Raw genomic sequence first — 20629 nt, 5'->3', positions numbered from 1 at the left:
TTTGTCACTAATCTTCCCATTCTGAGAACTGAAACTTGCATGTGTGTTTTATAATACAGAGACCATTGGGTAATTCAATCCCTTTCTAGCACCTCTAAACTTCAGCCTACTTCTTTCCAAGGACCTCCAGGACCTGCTGTTTGGCCTCTGAACCAGGTTCCACATTGTACCTCACTACTTTTACATAGCCTGCCCTGCATCCAGGACTCCTTCCTTCTCGTCTTCTTAGGGTAGATTTTTAGGGTACAGCTGACATTTTCTTTGGGAGGCATTAACCAGGGATTCTTATACAGGAGCAGTGGGAAGATTTAGAATAATAACCCAAAATCAATCAGGAGGCTTGGGATCTGGTAGAGGTTTGAGTCAATGCCCTCCTCTGGGTCACCCCTACTGATGCACCTTCATTATGACTGCATGTCTGTACTCTACACATGAACCATTTTTCTCCTCATTTTTATCCTGGACTCACGTTGCTAGTGCTCCAGCTTCAGCTCCATTACTTGATCATTCAGTTGCTCAGTTCCTTTACTTCCTCAGTGCCAAAACTGATGTTGTAGAGACTAAGTAGGACAGAGGCCAAAACATTCAGGGATGGTCTGGGAGTATGCTGCAGGAGGCATGCTCACTGTTATTAATGTCAGGATCCCTGTCAAATTGCCATCCTTCTGGCCCAGCATACTGTCATCAGAATAAGAATTGCTGTGCCCACCATATTCTAGTTGCACCAGCTATTGGCTCGATTTATTTCAATAAACATAACTGGAGTGACAGGCTTTTATTCAGGACCTTTTCTTGAAAAAAAAAAAACGTAAATTATTCTGTATGAGTTTGGATTCATGTATATTTTTAGGCTGTGACTTAGCTATCCTGGGTCCTTCTTTTTCTCTTTTTGACTCAAGGCTCTGTTAGGAATAGTTGAAGTTGCCAGAAAACTGATTTTGGGATATCTAGAGAGGTGAGATGGTGTTAAATTAAGAATCAGAGATGAGAAAGATGAAAAGCTTTATTTAGAATGAGGTTTGGGCTGAAAATGACTGTGAATTATTTTTTTTTCTTTTTTAATCCTGTAAGAAATACAGCCACAAGTTTGAAAGGGAACTATTTAAACATTTATTTTAGCCCAATAAGGAAAAAAAGGAGCAAGCCTTTTCTGAGACTCAAACACTTATCTCTGGATATAAAGTGAAAGTGTGATAGGATAACTCTCTTCTCTCCTCTTCTTTTTCTCTTCTCTTCTTTTTCTTTCTCTTCTCTCTCTTCTCTTCTCTTCTCTTCTCTTCTCTTCTCTTCTCTTCTCTTCTCTTCTCTTTCCTCTCCTCTTCTCTTTCCTCTCCTCTCCTCTTTCCTCTCCTCTCCTCTTTCCTCTCCTCTCCTCTCTCCTCTCCTCTCTCCTCTCCTCTCCTCTCCTCTCCTCTCCTCTCCTCTCCTCTCCTCTCCTCTCCTCTCCTCTCCTCTCCTCCCCTCCCCTCCCCTCCCCTCCCCTCCCCTCCTCTCCCCTCCCCTCCCCTCCCCTCCCCTCCCCTCCCCTCCCCTCTCCTCTCCTCTCCTCTCCTCTCCTCTCCCCTCTCCTCTCCTCTCCTCTCCTCTCTCCTCTCCTCTCCTCCCCTCTCTCCTCCCCTCCCCTCCCCTCTGCCCTCCCCTCCCCTCTGCCCTCCCCTCCCCTCCCCTCCCCTCCCCTCCCCCCCCCCACCTTTTCAAAGGTCCATGCTCTGAATTTGGACTCACTTGCAGATATGCTTTGTCAAATAACAATTCTAAATTTAGCCATCTTATTCAAAGGTAAACTGTTAAATTTTTTTCTGCTATTTATACAAACAGATATATAATTTATGCACATTCATGTATAACAAAATGTTATGATTCCTAAGTGCTGGGTGAAATAAAGTAGGTATTCCTATTAGTCTAAATTCCTATTTTTTGCAATGATACAAGTTAAAATTACTCTTTTCAGTTTTGTCTTGCACAATACATGATTGCAAACTCTACTCACCATGTTATATAAGAATCTGAGAAAAAAATGTAAAACAATAGCAACAAAGAATTAAAAACTCATGTTTTTTCCCTGTCTGAGATTAGGCTTGATATAATTAAACACTTCTCTACCTATCTGATTTAATACAATTGTTTACAAATCATAAACACAATGGAGGGTCTCAGTCTGTGCCTGTGATCTCCACAGCAGTCACATGAGATGAGCATCACTATTCTTGTTTTTCAGAGAGAATACAGCATTCAATAATATAAACAACCTAGCCCATTTGCAAGAGAGTACTGAAGTGCAAAGGAAGCTTAGGTCTTTCTGAGCCCAGAGAGCCCTGTTCCTGACTGAGTATGGTCTATAGCCACTGTTTCAACTAAGCCCCCATTTTATGAGAATTTCTCCAAATGAGACATAACAACAACATATAACAACAACAACAACAAAAAAAAAACCCAACATAGCTGTGATGTATAATATCCACTGTGAACAAGATCTGGACATTGAGTCACCATAGAAACACACTTCTGGTTAGGTCTGAAGGAACTTTCAGGAAAGTTTAACTGGAGAGGGAAGGCTCACAGTGAATGTGGATGATGTTAGTCCCTGGCTTGGCACCTTGATAGGAAACCATTTGAGCCCCACAGGTCAGCTCTCTGGAATTCCTGAATGCTGATGCTGTGTTCATACCAGTAGCATCAATTTCCTATTCTCAGTATGTCACCCTTTTCTCCTTTAGTTGACTTTGTCAAACATTTTGTTAGAGCAATGAACAAAATCAACTAATGAAGCAGCCATTTAGAAAAATGACAGATTTATCCATGCACACAGGGAAGCTCCTTTGCTCCTTGATTCTCATTAACAACTTTCCTATTCTATTGATGAAATGACACCATGCTGAGAGAGGGTGAAAACAAGTCTATATGAGTTATCAGTATTTCCAAAATTCTGGATGACATTTCTGAAAACATGAGCATCCTTCTTCCTCTTTTCTGCAGTCCTAGAATAGAAAAGATCCTGTAGATTCATGATGAGAGAGGACAGATGCTGGACCATTCCTTAGGCAGTCCTCTCCTGCCATTTCTACCCTGACATGCAATGCTTGTTTTGAAAGAAAATATTACCTCCTCCCTTCCTAAAATAAATGAATTTTGTTGTAAATGAAAGTATTATTTTAAAGAAAGATAGATCATGATGGTTCTGTTGGAAAATTCAAGACAAAAACTCCTTGTCTAAAATTAACCAGCCTGTTCAAGAACCAGTGATTATATATATATATATATATGGAACAGCTCCTCCACAGAATGTCCGAGTTGTTTCTTCTGTCAGAGAGTGACCCAGTAAAAACACTAAATATATACCCAGGTCCTCTTTCACTGTATAGGCCCAATAGAAAGTGGTGAGTCAGCCTCAAAGCCACAGGAAACCCAAGGAAAGATTCCTTTTCTGGATTTGGTCTAAAATTCTCAAAATCTCTTAAAGTTTTAGGTTGTTCAAAAGTCAATGGTAGTATTTAACCCATACTTACTATAAATGGAATGGATATTTTAGGGCTATTAAACAAAAGATTAATAAACCTTTTTCACCCAGGATCTATAAGTAAACCCTTGCACCATATATGCATCATATGATATTTGATGTCTCTTTATTCCTTCTTCACTGGAAGAAGGAATACACGGAGTGGCTTAGATAGCAAGTTGCTTTTTTTGCATTCATGTTCACTGAAGATGTTAAGGGATGTTTCAAATGCCCTGTGTACAAATAATACTCCCAGCTGACATAATTAACTATTTAAAGGGACAGAAATTATTTTAAATGTAGGGCAAGATTCTAGAGAATCATAAAAGCACAACAGATTGCTTAAACTTTCCATGGACGAGTATTGAGTGCCAAGGAGTCACTTTCCCAAGAGCACCGTGCTTCTCCTGGTTCTTCCTCTGTATTGTGGAGGCTCATTAATTTCCACTGTCGGTCATTCCTGCATTTATCTGTCAAATGCTTTCTTCTCTTGCTGACTATTGAGAGAGTAACAGTTAGCCTCTCTCAGAGATGAGCCTTCTCATTGTGTATCAAACATAAAGTAACCAGCAGTGAAGTCATTGTACAACCTATAGTTAACAGACTTAACAGGTTGTGTGTGTGTGTGTGTGTGTATGTGTGTGTGTGTGTGTGTGTGTGTGTGTGTGTGAGTGTGTGTATGTGTGTGTGTGTGTGTGTGTGTGTGTGTGTGTGTAATTTTTTATGTGTGTTTAATAATAACTAGAAAACAGAGGCCATCAATTGGACACATGGAAGAAGTTGGATGCTGGGGCATAGAAAGTATTGGAAGGAAAACAGAAAATGGGAAACAATACAGGCTATTTTTTTTAAAAGACTCATTATTTAAGACAGTGCCTGTGTTGGTGAGATGACTTTATTATTTCTGCTATGCTTAGGAACAAATAATCAGTTTCTATTACTAATATCAATTTTTGATGGTTTATTCCTCAAAGTGTTTGTGTGTTTGGGCCTTTGCTTTTCTTCACAACAGTCATGTTCTCAAACCAGGCTCCTCCCTACACACAAACACACATTTGCTTCTGACAACAGAATTGGCTTCCCTAGCCTTTACTTATAGTGAAGAATCATGATTTCACAGGACTCAGGGACCAGTGTTTATAGTGTGTCTTCTTCACTAGTGTTATTCACAGAGGCTTGGTCAAGCGCTGCCCTTATGGAGGAAGAAGTTCCTCTCTATTAGCTTTCTCTCTGTAATGAGGATGAGGTTTTCTAGCTTTATCCAGCTCAGGTTTTATGGGCAGCATAAGGGCAGTAAAGCCCAGTGCTCATCCAGCCTATTATATGACTGTTATGGCTGGACACTGGTGCCTACATATCTGTTATCTGATCCTGGCCTCATCATCACCTGGAGGAGATGAGAAGGACCATGACAGTTACTAGTATTTGTTATTATTAAACTAAAAGGGAGCTGACCAAGCAGTCATTGTGTCAAAATCCTTGCTTTGAATGTGTTTTTACAATGTTAAGTCCCTCTGATTCACAGTAGCGTCTCTGACTTTTCAAGTTCTTTCTACTATACACTTCCTGTTGCCTGCCCCACTCCCTCAATAATGCATGGAGTGTTTTTGTTGTTGTTTTAATATAGGAATATGCTGATTAAAAAATAAATGTTTATATTTCTGAATGCCAAAAAGTCCTACTTCTACCCACTTCTCAATTTTATTTGCTTACCCATGTCACCCATTCTGTTACAGGTTTCAAGCCCCAGCTTTGAGTTTTATGCATCAAGGGAAAGATTTTGAAGACACCAAGTACTATGGACTTCATTTGTTTTCATTTTATCATATTTCCAGTCTGATTTTCCATTGGTTGTATGTCTAACCTCACTGAACATTTTAGTGTCTGACCTACCACCCTGATCATGATAATTTTGTCATGAGTATCAAGACAAAACCTTGACTTCTAAGACTTTTCAGAGAAGGATATGGATCATGAAGTCAGGGTTAAGAAATTTTAGTTCATCTATCTAACATTCTGTTCTTTCTTTTATTAATTCCATTCACTTTGAAGTACCTCAAAATCAAACAAATGCAAGATCTAGTGTTCTAAGACAGCTTTTCAATAATTATCTCTTTCTGTTTTATTGAGATTATAATTACATCATTTCTCCCTTCCTGATCCTTTCTCCATGCCTTCCCAAAGAGCTGTAGCTGTTCTGTTTTAAATGTTTGGCCCCTTTATTTGATAGTTGTTGTTAGATGAATATATGCATATGTAGATAGATGATAGATAGATTGATAAATAGATGTATTCCTAAATACAGATAAACATCTCTCTCAACCACTAAGCTGAACCACAATAATAGAAAAACTAATGTTAAGAAGGGTATGGGAGGAGTCTAGGAGGCCAACTCAACAAAATGCTGAGTCAGAAAAATAATTTCCCACAAGCAAAAGCACACTGGTTGGTTATCTAATACCTCCATGGTTCTGAAAACATGCATACGAGTAATATTATACTAAACACTACCTATTAATTGGCTAACATGTGAAAAGATCTCGGAAGCCTTAAGGTACAGGTGTTAAAACTCCAGGAGAACTTATTTAATTGTTTGGGAATATGGCCTTAGCATCCTCTTTATTCTAAACTGGGAAACAACAACAAATGTGGAACTCATCTTAGCTTTTCATCTCTAGGTTACCTGGCATTTGGGAAATCTGTTTGTTTTCAGATCTGATACTCAGGACTTCTCCCCATCTTTTCATCCCTACAGATTTATACATTGACTACAAGTCAAACACGATTGGATGCTCACTCCTGTCAGTCAGTAGCACATTTGAGTAATAACATACTATCCTGGGAAAGGGGCTTTTGGTCCTGTACATAGCTATCTCTAAAAGGGATTAATATCATCATTGTGATGGTTAAATTAAATTGTGTGGTATCTATTTTTCAAAAACAGATAACCCTTGTCTGAACCACAAAAAGTTCCCTGTAAATACACTCTTCCAAACTCAATTAGTATAAGTAAAATTTTCAAGAAATTTGGACACTAAGTATTTTCAAATAGGGGAAAAAGACAGTGACATCTATGACTTGTCTCTCAATTCTGTGTTATTCATGACAGTATGTTTCCTTGACACAAGGAAACATTCTATCAGCCAGTAATGGCTGGGTTTCAGTTCTTCAATAGACCAATCATCATCCGTACCTGACAAGCACATTTACTCAGAAATGACACCAAAATGCAATATTTTTCTTGTCAAGCTGAACTCTGCCATGCTTACTGACTCCCGCATCTTCTCAGTATTCATTACCCTTTTACTTGGTCTCACTCTCTCCCTGTCAAATTGTCTTACTTTATTTATTTAATAATCTGACAAAGATGAAAGAAGTGTTACTATAGGCTTATGAGACAATTGAAGTGTCCTTACTGGCACATTTTCATCTAAATGACAGAGACATCCCCTCACCATTGATTGAAAATAACTTCATCTTATTCTGTAGTGTGTGTGTGTGTGTGTGTGTGTGTGTGTGTGTGTGTGTTTCTAATATTAGTGTCCTGGAAAAGACATCCACAAGTGTGATTAAGTGATTTCCAACAAACCCACCTTTTGTTGCATTCCAATGACATTGATTTAAATCAGGCAATCTTAAAATCTGAAAAACCTAATTTATACAGACGTAATTAAATTACTTCACATTTGACAGCTCTAATTATTGAAGATGAAGATGACTGACTGTGATCCATCACCAGTGTTTGCAGATATATTTCAAAGAAGCTCTCCGGTCCTCCTCCCCACCTGACCTAAAAACCTATCCCTTTGAACTCATCTCTGCAGCTGCTGGCTTTTTTCCCTCAACATTTTTCTAATAAAGGATGTAGATCTTCTCTATATGATTCTCATTTTTTGTCCTTGTTATCTCACAGAGTGAAAGACTTCTTTTATTCCCTTTCTGTTTTTAAATTTTATGTATTCACATTACATCCTGCTCACTGCCTCCATCCCCATCACCCCCTTCCACAGTCCTCCCTCCATTCCCTCTCCCCTTCTCCTCTTAGTGGGAGGGGTGCCCCTGTGTATCCACCCCCAACCCTAGCACTTCAAGTCACTTCTAGGCTAGGCACTTCTTTCCCACTGAGGCCAGACAAGTCATCCCAGCTACTAGAACATGACCCTAGTACAGGCAACAGCTTTTTGGATAGCCCTTGTTCCAGTTGTTCAGGACCCACATGAAAGTCGAGCTGCACATCTCCATATGAGTGAGGAGGCCTAGCTGCAGCCTGTGTACATTCGTTGGTTAGTGGTTTCAGACTCTGAGAGCTCCAAGGCTTCAGGTTATTTGACACTGTTGGTCTATCTGTGGATTCCCTATCCCCTTTGGGGCTCCAAATCCTTACCCCTACTGTATCTTAAGATTCCCCAAGTTTCATCCACAATTTGGCTATCAATGTCTGCATCTATCTGAGTCAGCTGCTGGATCAAGCCTCTCAGAGGACAGCCATGCTAGCCTCCTGTCTGAAAGCATTGCAGAATTTCATTAGTAGTGTTAGGGATAGGTGTTTGCCCATGGGATGGGTCTCAAGTTGGGCTGGTATTGGTTGGCTATTCCCTAAACTTTGCAGGCAAATGGATGAAACTTGAGATGAGTTAACCCAGTCCCAAAACAACATGAATAGTTTGTATTTACTTGTAAGTGGATATTAGATATAAAATGCAGGATACACACACTACACTACACAGACACAAAGGAGCTAAACAAGAAGGAAGGCACAGGAAGGGTGCTTGAATCTCACTTAGAAGAGAAGTAAGATAGTAATAAAAAGGTAGATGGAGGGAGGAAATTTTTGGGAAGGGGTATGGGGAGAGAAATGCCCGAGATTTCAGGATCAAGTGTGGGGAGATGACCAGAATATCATGAAAATGAATGGAAAATTTCAACTGACAGGTGTGAGGATGTACAAGGGCATCTCTGGTACCAGACAAAGACCTGAGATAAGGGAGGCAACCATGAATCAATGGATTGACCTTAACTGTAACACACAGCACTGGGGATATGGAATTTGAAGAGGCCACCTCCTGTAGCCAGTCAGGAACCCCAGTACAGTGATAGGGACAGTAACTAATCACAAACTCGTCTACCCAAATTTTATCTTGTTTATAAAAAGTGCAGAAACAGGGGATGGAGCAGAGAAAGACTTCTTTATCTTCCTCAGAAGTACCAATTCTACTCTCTCACCAGGATAACTTATCTTTCCATGGGAAAAGAAATAACTGATGATGCTGTACCTAAAGCCCCACATACTATAGCAACTGGCCTTTTCCTGTCTGCCTTGATTACCCCATTGACTCCATGTCCTAATTTCCACAACTTTGACAAACAACCTAAAGTGTAATTTTACATACAAATTCGAAGTATGCTGTTTTCTTAAGATTAATATTGCCCTTTCTCCCCAAGAGTGGGACACCTGATCTCACATATTCTCAACTGTCTCTGAGTACTTCTCCAGCTCTTTAGATTATTTTTTGAGACTGGTTATATAGTTGAGGGTAGTATTGTAGTGTGTGACATATTAGATTCCATCTTCCCCACTGTAAAAAAATTCAAATATCTACTCAAACAAAACTAAAGCTCATAGGTCTTTTAATTGCATAACTTTAAAATTGGGTTGATATCCATTCCCCTTATATTTTGTAATGTTCTAAATTAAAACAAATATTGCAAGTTGGTAATGATAGCAGTGATCTTTGGTTTCCCTTATGTCTTGAATATGGCCCTCTTATCAACCAGAATAATTCCATTGGTATTGTTTTACCACACTAACGGCACTTTATTTGCATTTCACGAAGTTTCCCTACTAATGCCTGTATTTCATTCAATTCCAAACTCCAAACTGCCATCTTTTATTTAGAATAAATATATGCATATTTCCCTCTTTGATGCTCCATTTTATTTTATCTCGTCCAAAACATTACTCCCTAATTATTCCTTCTGATAGTTCTGCCATTGAGAGCCATGGTACTTTCTGTTACCACTCTGCCAGATCCATGCTACCTTTTTTTGCTCATTCCTCTAGCTTTCAGAGTGAGACCTGTCTCTGTTCTTAGTCTTTCCCTGTGTTCTTCTCATCTCCCTTAAATCAGCTACATGCTTCCAATATTGTTCTGATAACCTAAATGCATATTTTAGTCTATATTTTGTTTCCTAGAAACAGATCCATATACAAACTTAGTTCCTACTTTCTTCACAATACTGGACAGGTTCTAGGTATGTGTAGAAATAAACCTAGGATTGTCCTTCCCAAAGTAGCCCTGTCCAATGCCTCCAACTAACTTGATTCTTCACACATGTAGCACTTATATTTCTTCTTTTAAAACACTTAGCCAGAATTTCACACTATATATTCTACAAATCTGTATGACTTAGTTTATTTTCTCTGTTGATAGTTAAAGGCAAGCCATTGTCATATCTTTCTGGACATCAGAACATACCTGGAGCCTTTCTGGAAGACAGAGAATTACTTCATACCTCAGGAGTAAATCTGTTATGGGCTTCCTATGCAGTTTCATGAAAAAAAAATATCTCTTCACTTTGAAAAGGGGCCTGAGTTCCTTTTTAATCTGATAAATCAAATTATTACTTTTCTCATAAGGCCTAAGAGAGAAAGGTAAAATCAAATATTTTGGTTGTGACAATACCACTTCTATTCTAAACAACAATGCCAGGGAATTGATTGCGTAGTACATAATAATTATTCTCTGAGAATAGTTTTAAACTATGTGCATTCCAGGAAAGCTGACATGCTCATCACTCCAACTTTAGTATTTTATTTCAATAAAACGTGAATGCATACCACGGATTAAGCTGCTAATACTTCAGAGAGTGACCTAAATATTACAATGTTGCCATGTGATGTTCACCTAGTGAAACATATTAAGATTCTCTTAACAAACACCCTACCAAATACTTTCCCCTGTAATGCATATGTAGAAAGAGAAGCATTTCTTCTTGGCAGTTTTAAACCAAGCTTGGTTTCAAAGTAGGCTACTGCATTTCAGAGAAGTAAACCAGTGTACTGAAAATGGGAGTCAGGTAGTTACCAACTGAGCACCATTGCTCTAGGAGTTCTTCATATACCATAGCCTTGGCTGTGACTCCAGTTAATAATGGCAAGGGAAAGACGATATATAGAAACTCTGTGTAAGGTATCCCTTTACTCTGACTAGTGCTGTTATTCTTTGTCCCCTTATGGCAATTGGCAGAACTACTTGGGGGGTCAGAAAGACACTCCCAAGTGTCTGCCCTGTCTACTTCTTTTATACAATATTTAAATCTCTTTTATACCTTCATATTTCTTTGGTTTGGTTAGATGCTGACACTCACACATCTCACCTCATGGAAGGTCAGGAATTTTTAATGTGTAACACACGAGTGGGCTCTCTTGGAATCTCTTCCTCCATGCACATTTTGGTGTTTGTGTTAGTCTTCTGATCTCAACAGCAGTACCGAGCACCTGACTATGCTGACTCATAAAATCTCAGCTTGGAATCCACAGCTGGCTTTTCCAGAGGAGTTTGATCCTGGAAACCCAGCAAAGTTCCACTCCCAGTTTACCAATACCATAGTTTGTCAATGGTCCTCTGACCTTTCAGATCTGTCTTTGTACTAAAGAAGGAAGATTGTTTGACTTGTGGTTCTATCCCTGAACAAAAATAAACCTTTTTCAAACCCCTCAATGACACTTAAAGGAGACTTGTTGGTCTTGCTACTATAGAGTTGTCACAAGTCCTGTCAGGGCAATTTGATGTTTAAAGAAATATGGAAGTGTGGGCATTGAATCAGAGCAGTGTGTTAGAGCTAGAAGCAAGTCTTCAACAGAGCAGGACCCTCATCAGAAGCTAGATCTAAAGAGTTGTCTTCTGGAGGTACAAGTAGTTTACTTGCTTGCTCGCTGGCTGGTGTTGCTAGCTGGATAAAAAGTTGATACCCATTAGAATTTGAAAGAGCAAGCTGAACCATAACTTGTGTTCCATAAAGCACAGAACCACTTTTCTGTGTCCAGGCTTCAGCCTGTAATTCACCTGGGAGGCTTGGAACCCACATTTCTCTTCCCTATATTCCCCTAGGCATATATCCTCATCCAGTCTCAGATCCTGGCCAGAAGAACAATGGCAAAGCTCACTTAATCTTTAGACACTGATTTGTGGAAGGCATAAGGGCTGTAATTTTTCCTGTTCCCTAGTTGTTCCTAGAGCATGTGGCAGATGCATGTTCCTGTTCACTTGAGTTATCACTTCGGTGAACAGGTTTAGCCTCAACCTCACACAGCCATCGATATTGACAATCTAGAAAGCATGCTCTCCAAAGATACCGCCAAGTACTATCTGCCAGCTATGTACTGCTCTTCCACCTAGTGAATTGCTGGGAGCCTCAGCTGTCAGAGGACTTATAAAGGATACTCTGTTTCCATCATCACAGGCAGTTGAACCATATCATTCTTATATCACAGCATAACATAGTTGAGAAAAATCTCAATGGAAAATTAAGATATTGGTAATTTTTAAGTGGGGATATTATGTCCATGTGTATAAGGTGTCCTGTGGTAAAGCCCACCATGGTAATTAGTGACAGAACAAGATATACATTCGGAAATACTGGCTAGTCAGTGGTTTTTCGACAAATTGTAGCAATCCCAGTGGAAGATAGCATGGGTGCTGGGATGCATCCAGTTCTGGATAATCATTACTATTAATAATGCACTACAACTTAAGAGTATGTGCATAATGGCATTGCATTTATTTCCTTTATCGATCATTATTAATATTTCAGTACTGTTTCATTTTACAAGGACTTCATACTGCATATGCATGTTTTAGAAATTCCACATTAAAATGTGTTTTTAAAACATCAATTTATGAAATAAATACCAAATAGGTACTTTGAACCATTGTTACAAAATAATGTATAAATTCCATGTATTAAAACTCCCACTTCTCTGGCCTAGCTAGTACCTCCTCCACTCCAGAGAAAATCATTTCAGTGTTATTTGATGAAGAGGGAGACAGCCTTTGCATTTATTGCAGAATGAATGAAGGATTTATGTCTAGCGCTCTGTGTAGAATAATTTTATAGGGACATTAAATACCCTTTACCTTGTAATTTCTGATGCACATCATTTTGATAACCTTTGAGTCAAGGATCGTTGATTAAAAAATGCCTCGTTTGCTTCCAACTCAACACACACCAAGAACTCAACCCAGAAACATTTTAAAGAACTGATTTAAATTTTCAATTCCTTTGGTGCACTCCTACGAGGAATCTGAATAAATGGATTAGCCTTCCACCTTGGGTATACAATTAGTATTGGAACATTTCCTTCAGCAACAGCCATGTAGATGATAAAAGCCTGCCTTGCACATGCTGTCATAATTTACCGAGGACCTAAGACTTCCTAAAGTAGACACAATGCATAGACACATACTATTCCTGTAGAGGTAGAACACCTCTGAGGTCACAGTCTTCTTAGGAGTCCTAGGATATATCTGATTATTTATCATGAAAATCCATGGCTACTTAAGTTTCTCTTACAATCTGTTTCTTCTGGAGTAAAGATGTGTGTAGGAAGCGCAGTGATAGAAAAGCAACTTGACTTCCATGATCCATCCATCCTGAATGGTCATAGCTGATGCCTGACTTTGAGCCTCCAGGTTGAAAAGGAGATAAAATATTTAGATTTGATATTTAGATTCATGCTAAGTACCTGTTTCCATAATATTAGCTACTACATGAAATTCAGTATGCTTCCCACATCTCATCACTTTAGCTGATCTTAAACATAAATGCATACTTGCATACTCAACTCAGCAAGCACATTTCCTTTATTTAAGCAAATACCATAAGAGGGGAAAAATTGGTTTCTGCAGGAAATGCTGAAGTTTTAAGATGTTTTTGAGGCTGAAACATAGCTCCTCGGTGGCAGTTCTGATCAATTATTTAAGTACACCAATAATAGGTTAATAATTATTGTTCCTATTCCTTCCTGGAGCTAATTGGTCTAAGAAAATTGCAATTAGTGAGACCGAAGTAACCAAATTCACATCCTATCTCAGGTTCATTGGGCTAAAATTGCACCTTCAAGATTACAGTAGGAAGCATTCATTTTTGCATGCACTCTGTGCCTAAGCTCTATGGAGTACAGCAATACAGGCAAATCAATCACAGACAGGGAAGTCAGAATGCCTGTTGAGTACTCACTGCCAAGATCGGTGGTTCTCAAACTGTGCATTGCGACCCCTCTGCAGATGAATGACTGTTTCACAGGACTTATATAAGATCATTGGAAACCATAACTATTTCATAATATCACTCATAACAGTCACAAAATTGGAGATGCAAAGTAACAGTAAAAATAGTTTACTGTCCGGGGGTCACCAGAATATGATGAAATGTTTGAAAGGCTCACAGCATTAGGAAGGTTGAGAACAAATAGCCTAGAGCTTTTAAATTGGAAGCTCATGACTGTTCTTCAACCCTGGATTGCCAGTGTGCCCTTGGGATGATACCCATATACCTCAGAATGAGTCTTGACTTCTGTTTGAATTAAAACAACATTTCAAATTTATACTACTAATTCATATTCTCTCTCTCTCTCTCTCTCTCTCTCTCTCTCTCTCTCTCTCTCTGTCTGTCTCTCTCTCTCTCTCCATTTCTCTCGTTCTCTCCTGTCTCAGTGAGAGAGGGTCTCATGCAATTAAGATGCTAGCAAATCCTAGTTTTAAACTTTCAATTCTCCCCATCTTACTTTCTAAGAGCTAGAGCTAAAGGGGTGCAGAACTACTCCAGGCTAGTAATTTTTTTTCTCATCACAATATACAGGAAGACATGCGGAAAAGAGAGCAATCCACGTTGTACCATTTATTCCAATTTTAATACATTTTTGGCCTCTGCAGCTGAGAATAAACAATTTTCTAGATTGTCACAATCAAAACTCCATTATTGGGAACTCCCCTTATTCAAATCAAATAAAAGGTTTCAAATCATGAAAACATTTGTCCACTGAAATAAAAATCTGTGTGTTTTTGTTTGTTGACTTTCCTTTTGTTTACAACATCCCCTCCTTTGTTTAAAACTACTTTTTCTTTGGGGAGATGATTTTCAGTTAAGTGCAAAATGCCAAATGGTAGAACATATTCAGTATATAAAAAAAATGAACCAATTTAAACACCAGGTTTCTGAGGTGGCTTATTGTATTGGTGTACTTATAAAGAAATACCTGTTCATATTAAAGCAACAAGCCATTGGCTGCTGTCATCCTGCCTTCCTCTCACGCTGTTGTAGAATGCCTCTACACAAAATGTGGTCCTTTATTATACATCTGAAGTTTCATTGCAAATCAAAGGGAACTTGGCATCAGGAGAACATGGGGAGAAAGGGAAATATATTTCCTGGGTAAGTCTAGGTGATTTCTGCTTGGAAAGCAGTGCACTGTGTTGCAGAGACTGCCTCTAATTAGCAAGCTCCTGAAATATGGCTTGCTGTTGAGCAAAGTGGTCATTCTGAACACAACTGCAGCTTCAGCAAAACCTTTTCGTTTCTGGTTATTAATTTGCATTTAACTTACACCAAAGCCATTAATTTACTGAGCCAACATGGAGAATGTGCAGCATTAACTTCATAAATGACAGCATCATGCTTCAATATATTTGTGCTTAATGACATTACACCACATGGAAGATTCTAATTTCCTTGTACTTGCTGTAGCTAGTTACATTAGGATGCTATGTCTGTGGTAGTGTTTGTTGTTTTAATTGCACTGAATTGACTAGTTAGAATCACGTTGTTAATATGCTCCCTGTTTCATGCTCATTTTTTTGGCTATGGACTAAGTTATGTTGTCTTTAGAAACACCAACCCTTTTTCAATGTTATAACCATAATACTACTGGGGGGTTCTCTAAAATGAGAGAAAATACATTTATAGTATTCTGAACGGACATTTTGGAAGAGTCTAATATTGAGCAAGGGACTGGTGGGATGCTCTGCAATTTGATTACTTTCCTTTTCCAGGAAGACTCCTGTCTTTATATAGACAGAGTTCTATTGCTCTGGTGAAACACCATGACCAAAATCAACTTGGGGAGGAATGGATTTCTCTCTTTTTACAATTCTCAGGTCACATGCTCTCACTGAGGAAAGTCAGGGCAGGAACTGAAACAAAGGCCATGCACGAATGCTGCTTACAGGCTTGCTCCTCATGGTTCCGTCACCCTGATTTCTTATATAACTCTGAATGACCTACCCAGGGAAGGTACCACCTGCTCCCCCATATATCACTAGTAATCAAGAAATATCCAACAGTGTTGCTTATAGACCAAACATATGGAGCCATGTTTTCAATATAAGTTCCTCTTCCCAGGTATTTCTAGGTTTGTATCCTGTCAAAAGCCAAGTGTCACATCTCATCTCATTGAAAGATAAGGGAGAGAGACGATAGGAAAATATCATTTTCATAATGATCCAAGCAAGGAATTCAAATTATCTTAATTCTTCTATTATGAGTTATGGGACCAATATGGCTTTGCATCTATCAGGGCATAAATATTTATGTATAGATGAAAGGCCAGAATTGAGTTATTATCTGAACACCTTTCTGAATCAGCAAGATATTTTTTACTGCTATCATTATATTTTGATAACACTTTTTACAAAACAAAAGAAGATTTTTGCTTCTTCTGCGAATATTAACAGAAAGCATATGTATTAAAAATAACAAGTTTTGAATGATAGGTCGGTATTTTTGAATAAGCTAATAAGAAACATGTTTGTCAAGTGAAGTCAACAACACTGCTTCTTTCGGGTTAGTGATTATTGCTGGAGTCCTTTGACTTTCACCTGTTAATGCTCTTGCTTTTAATGTGCAATCTTGATCCGATAGTTAATTACTTATGGTCTTCTATTTGATTACAATTTTATCACTGTCATCTTTTTCACATCTCTAGAACTTCTTCATGGTTTTAAAATCATTTTATCTTTTCCTTAGCTGAGAGAATCATTAAAACACTGCCAAGGCAGAGGAACCATTTGTTACTCTGTGGCTTCTAGACCAAGAATGACATTGAGGAAACAAAGAGAAGACTACAGAGTTTAATATTTAAACTGCCAATTGGTAGAAATTTGGACAAACTTATCTTAGTTTGCTGATACTGACTTGTTTGGCAGTGACATTTTATTAATCCGCTCTATCCTGTCACTTTTCAAACAACTAGGCATGAGAATAGTTTATGAGGTCAAGACTTAGCAGACATGAAACAATGCCAAATTCTACTCATATACAGACATTGCTTTCTCTCCAAATGGCATCTATGGGGACAAGACACATGGCAAAGTGGATAAAATGCCCTCCATTCAAGCACGAGTAACAGAATGGATCCCCAGAACCCACATCAAGTACTGGCTAACCTGTAATCAAAGCATTCAGAAAGAAGTGTTAGAGATCTTCAAAGCAAGGTGGCTAGCTAGCCTAGCCCATATTCATCCAGGTTTAGCAAGTGCACATGACACAATAAAATAGAGTGACTGTGGTAGATAGTCAATGTCAACCTCTGCCCTCTGCACCCAAATATACACACATTCATGTACTCTGAAAAATGCAAATATATGTGTACACATGAATACCACACAGCTATTACACATGTAAATACAAGCAGAAATAATTTCCAAGTGGCATCAAGTTTTTATTCATAGTGTCTTTATGAGATTTTTAAGAAAAATTAAAATTTTACAATAGGGAGTAAAAAACATTTTTACTTCTGTGTGGAAGTATGTTGATGATTGCTACCATTCATTTGTCTTTTAAGTGTATATATAAAGATATGTATACACATATTAGAATATCTTCAAATAATATAATGTTCTCAGAATTATATTTGTATTATAAGTGTTGGAAGTATAGAAAATAAATTTAAAGAGGATTTTTCATTTCTGTGAATATAAGAAGGCTGTTTTTGGAAAAGTGGCATTAGAATAAAACAATTTTGAACTCCATATTGGCTTTTTATTCTGTCTGTGTGTGTAGGAGTCATGCATATCTGCTATATTTTCAATGAGAAGTGGGCTGAATAGTTTTCTTTCTTTGAACAGGATTGTAGATATGATTCACTGATCCTAATATGTTCTAGGCATTCTCTCTCTCCGTGTGTGTGTTTGTGTGTGTGTGTGTGTGTGTGTGTGTGTGTGTGTGTGTGTGTGTATGTGTGTGTGTGTCTATGTGCGCATATATAGATGTTTATGTAGAGGTCTGAGGTTGATAGGCAATGCCATTCATTTAGATACTGCCCACCTTTTTTGTTTTTTTAAAGGTTTTCATTTATTAGTACAGAGCTCATTGATTTACTTAGGATGACTGGCCTTTGACCTCTAGGAATCTACCTTTTTCTATCAGTATTCAGGTTGCAAGCATGTCCCATTGTACCTATTTTTGCACATAGGTAAATGGAAATTGAATGTGAGTCTTTATGCTTGTGTGGAAAGGTTTTTTTTTTTTTTTTTTTTTTTTTTTTTTTTTTTTTTTATTGACTGAGCCTTTGTCCTATAACTTACAGTTATTGATCATGTTGAAGAAGCTATTTCATGCTTATGAATTTTGAAATATACTCTACTTCATTGATCTTTTTAAAATTAAATTGTTATTCTTTATTTTTAAATTCCACATAGAGCATGGATATTTACCTCAAATACTGAGTCTCATTTAATAGGCTATCTTCTTGCCCTGGTGATTGCGTTGCTCTGCGGAACCTTTTCATTTTATACTACTTTCATTCGTTTGGTTTTTGCTTTCAGTCTTATTGCTCTTAAAATATTTAAATTATTTTTAAAATAATTTCCTTGTTGTTGTCCTATACCTAGTTCCTTTCCTTTGTCTTGGATAAGATCAGTGTTTAGGTTCAGTCTAGTTTGGGTAGCCTTTTGTCAGTGAGACTGGGTTCCAGTTTCATGTTTTTGCATGTGAATACAACGTTTTGTCAGCATCTCTTACAGACTACATTTTATCAAATGCCTGATTCTGATCACCTTTTTGGGGAATTGCTTGGCTGTAAGAACATGGTCTTACTTTGTGGTTGGCTATTCTCTTTATTCGCTGATGTATTTGTTTTTCCTATAACATTTGGTGGCTATTATTGTGTGGAGGTGTGTGTGTTTGTTGCATATTTGACTTGATGCTCATGTTGAAGTAACAGCACAAATTCATGGCTATGGCTCTCTCCTTCCACTTTTACATGTGTTCCCCAGGATCAAATTCAGGTCATAAGACTTGTGTGGCACACACCTTTACCTGCTGAGCCAACTTACCAGCCCTCCTATAACATGTTTTTTTTTTTGTTCTTGATAACTATAGATTTTGAGTATATTATGTAGTCCGAATTTTTAATACTTTGCTCATTTTGCATAAGAAGGCTTTAGACATTTATGGTTTTGCATTTTACAGAGATTTTTAAAATTACATTTTCTTGTCCTAATAGTTGTCATTGGTATTTTTATAGTGGTTTTAGTAATTCTTAGGTAACATTAGATCATAAAGGGACTTTAACTATTATAAATTTCTCTGATAGAGGAATTTCCACTTTTTGAGTTGCTTTTCATTTCATTCATAGCTGCATGATATTTTTTTGTAGTAATAGAGAAATACTCTTGTACCAAGTTATATTACCAGCTCTGTACTGATGTTGTCCTTTAGTTAGCTATTTCGAGACAAGGTCTTTGTAAGTTGCCCCAGTAGGCCTTTAATTTGCATTCCTTCTACCTTGGTCTCCCAATTAATTGGGACATTAAAGATCTATACCTTTAGATCCAGCTACACTTTTCATTGTTGAGAGTCTAAGTATTTAGCTAAATTAATTTGTAGATATTTATATGTAGATGTATGTGTATTATAACTAGTATAAATTGATTTTTCTCAAATTCTATTTATTATTCATATATCATAAAACCTCTGGATTTTCAATGTATTTAGTATATTCTGTATCTTGGTCAGCAATTCTATAGTTATGACATACCATGTCCAAAAAGTGGAGGAAAGGCTTCATTTACCTGCTTACACTTCCAGAACATAGTTGATCAATAGAGGCTGTCAGGACAGGACTCAAGCAGGACTGGAACCTGAAGGCAAGAGGTGATGGAGGGTGCTGCTTACATGTTTGCTACTCAGAGATTGCTCAGCCTGCATTCTTTTTTTTCATTTTCTTTTTCTTTTTCTCTTTTCCTTTTCCTTTTCCTTCTTTTTCTTTTTCTTTTTCTTTCTTTTCTTTTTCTATTTCTTTTTCTTTTTCTATATCTTTTTCTTTTTTTTTTTTTTTTTTGGATATTTTATTCATTTACATTTCAAAGTTATCCCCTTTCCTGGTTTCCCCTCAGGAGCTCCCTATACTATCTGTCCTCCCCCTGCTTTTATGATGGTGCTCCCCCATCTACCCACTCCCACCTGCCAAAGTGGCATTCCTCTGCACTGGGGAATCGAGCCCTCACCAGACTAAGGGCCTTTCCTATTGATGCCCAACAAGGCCATTCTCTGCTACACTTGCACCTGGAGCCATGGATCCCTCCATGTGTACTCTTTGGTTGGTGCTTTTGTCCCTGGGAATTCTGGGGAGTCTGGTTGCTTGATCTTGTTGTTCTTCCTATGGCGTTGCAAACCCTTACAGCTCCTTCAGTCCTTTCTCTATCTCCTCCATTGGGGACCCTGTGCTCAGTCCAGAGGTTGACTGTAAGTATATGCCTCTGTATTTGTCAGGCTCTGGCAGATCTTCTAGGAAGTCAGCTATATCAGGCTCCTGTTAGGAAGCACTTCTTGGCACCTGCAATAGTGTCTGGGTATGGTGTCTGTTTATGGGATGAGTCCCATGTAGGGCAGTCTCTGGATAGCCTTTCCTTCAGGCTCTATTCCACACTTTGTCTCAGCCCGCATTCTTATAGAACCTAGGACTACAAGCTGAGGAATGGTACCATCAACATTGTGTTGACCCCCCCCCCCCGGGGTCAATCATAAATTCAAAAAATGCCTGACAGATGGATCTCATGGATAAATTTTCTCAGCTGAGGCTCTTTGCTCTCTGATAACTCAATAGAGTCAAGTTGACATGTAACCAGCCAGTAC

At 38.2% G+C, this 20629-nt stretch overlaps 1 protein-coding gene and 1 long non-coding RNA gene across 11 annotated transcripts in view; one reads left to right on the top strand and one right to left on the bottom strand.

Moving 5' to 3' along the window:
* Nrg3 (neuregulin 3) overlaps positions 1 to 20629 on the top strand; it is a 1108134-nt gene that overhangs the window by 231846 nt on the left and 855659 nt on the right. The gene's annotated exons all lie outside the window — the stretch shown is intronic.
* Gm20642 overlaps positions 1 to 20629 on the bottom strand; it is a 34921-nt gene that overhangs the window by 8357 nt on the left and 5935 nt on the right. The window contains exon 2 of the long non-coding RNA XR_874530.3: positions 19567 to 19635. This is a non-coding gene — a long non-coding RNA (predicted gene 20642). The remainder of the gene's footprint in view (positions 1 to 19566; positions 19636 to 20629) is intronic.

This window comes from Mus musculus, chromosome 14, assembly GCF_000001635.26.
Source record: "Mus musculus strain C57BL/6J chromosome 14, GRCm38.p6 C57BL/6J".
NCBI classification, from domain to species: domain Eukaryota; kingdom Metazoa; phylum Chordata; class Mammalia; order Rodentia; family Muridae; genus Mus; species Mus musculus.
Note: the sequence above shows the minus strand (reverse complement) of the source record. Positions and strands in the feature narration are given on the sequence as shown.